Source organism: Ovis canadensis, chromosome 21, assembly GCF_042477335.2.
Source record: "Ovis canadensis isolate MfBH-ARS-UI-01 breed Bighorn chromosome 21, ARS-UI_OviCan_v2, whole genome shotgun sequence".
NCBI classification, from domain to species: domain Eukaryota; kingdom Metazoa; phylum Chordata; class Mammalia; order Artiodactyla; family Bovidae; genus Ovis; species Ovis canadensis.
The window spans coordinates 31,248,921-31,250,705 of NC_091265.1; the positions used below are offsets into that span (position 1 = coordinate 31,248,921).

A 1,785-nucleotide genomic window follows, 5' to 3' on the forward strand; every position below is an offset into this window, starting at 1 on the left:
AACTCCAAGCCCAGTGGAATTATAACCATGCCAGGCCTCAGGTATTAGTAACGAGAAAATTTGTATCATTTCTCCATTTCCCATTTTATAAAACTGGAGCCTCAATCTATCTTATTAGTAGTAATGCTCTAAAACTGAGGGAAATGCAAAGTAAAATTGGCTACTGGATAGTCAATTTTGCTTATAAAGCACATTATTTATTTCAGTATTGAAGTCCCTTTTGTATATACCAGGTCCCACCTTGGATTATATGTTTAGGTTTCACTTTATTAGTATTTTCACTTTTCCCAAAACAAGCAAAACAAGCAAAAATTAACTCTTGATGTTTTTACACCTGATGCTTATTCAATAGCAATGTGTTAAGCTGAATTATATGCATCTACCTGAAAGAAGAAACTGTATTGACCTGCACAGTTAAAACCCCTCACAAGATGGGTTTTCTGTGGTGGCTCAGTCAGTAACGAGTCCACCTGCAATGCAGAAGACCTGGTTTCCATCCCTGGATCGGGAAGCTCCCCTGGAGAAAGGAATGGCAACCCATTCCAGTATTCTTGCCTGGAGAATTCCATGAATAGGACCAAGGAAACTTTCACTTTTCACACTTCATCAAAGTGGTTTTGAAAAAGCTCCAGTATGGTGAGCTGAAAGAGAAGCTTAACATTTTGTGTGTGTGTGTGTGTGTGTGTGTGTGCGTGTTTGCAATGGGGACAATTGGCAGAAACATCCAGGTTTTCTGCCAATATACAAAGAGGTGATATGACACTCTAGCTTGGGGCAAGAGTCCCTTGGTTTAAATCATAGCTGCCTCCCTTACTGATCTTGTGGCCTTTAGAGTTATTTCAGTGATTTGAACTCCATGCACCTCTTGTCTCTCTTACTTTTCTCTTGTATCATGAGGATGGTAGTATCACTAACTCTTCAGACTGACATTAAGAGTCAGTCAATTCAGTTCAGTCGCTCAGTCATGTCTGACTCTTTGCAACCCCATGAACCGCAGCACGCCAGGCCTCCCTGTCCATCACTAATTCTTGGAGTCTACCCAAACCCATGTCCATTGAGTTGGTGATGCCATCCAACCATCTCATCCTCCATCGTCCCCTTCTCTTCCTGCCCTCAATCTTTCCCAGCATCAGGGTCTTTTCCAATGAGTCACCTCTTCGCATTAGGTGGCCAAAGTATTGGACTTTCAGCTTCAACATCAGTCCTTCCCATGAACACGCAGGACTGATCTCCCTTAGGATGGACTGGTTGGATCTCCTTGCAGTTCAAGGGACTCTCAACAGTCTTCTCCAACACTACAGTTCAAAAGCATCAAATCTTCGGTGCTCAGCTTTCTTTATAGTCCAACTCTCACATCCATACATTAAGAATAAATGATTTTAAAGTATAAAAAGTGCTTATATCACTTTACCAACACATATACTAACACTGAAAGGACATAAGATTAGCATGACGCCTGTGTAAGAATGATGTGCAAATTAATGAAGTGTTCCATATTTTTAATGAGCTTTCTTAGTGGCTCGGACAGTAAAGAGTCTGCCTGCAATGAGGGAGACCTGGGCTTGATCCCTGAGTCTGGAAGATCCCCTGGTGAAGGGAATGGCAATGCACTCCAGTATCCTTTCCTGGAGAATTCCATGGACAGAGGAGCCCCAGACCATGGGGTTGCAAAGAGTCAGACACGACTGAGCAACTAACACTTCAACTAACCCTTCAAAGTGCTTAGAGTTTAGCACAAAATGACCACTCTTAAAATGTTTGTGTTCATTTTTATATCTGTATCCT

General features: G+C 41.8%; 1 non-coding gene across 1 annotated transcript; it reads left to right on the forward strand.

Annotated features, from left to right (window-relative positions):
- Nucleotides 1-1,399: 1,399 nt before the first annotated feature.
- Nucleotides 1,400-1,501, forward strand: LOC138427358 (U6 spliceosomal RNA). Its single transcript, XR_011251963.1, has one exon. It is a non-coding gene; the product is annotated as a U6 spliceosomal RNA (small nuclear RNA).
- The last annotated feature ends 284 nt before the right edge of the window (nucleotides 1,502-1,785 follow it).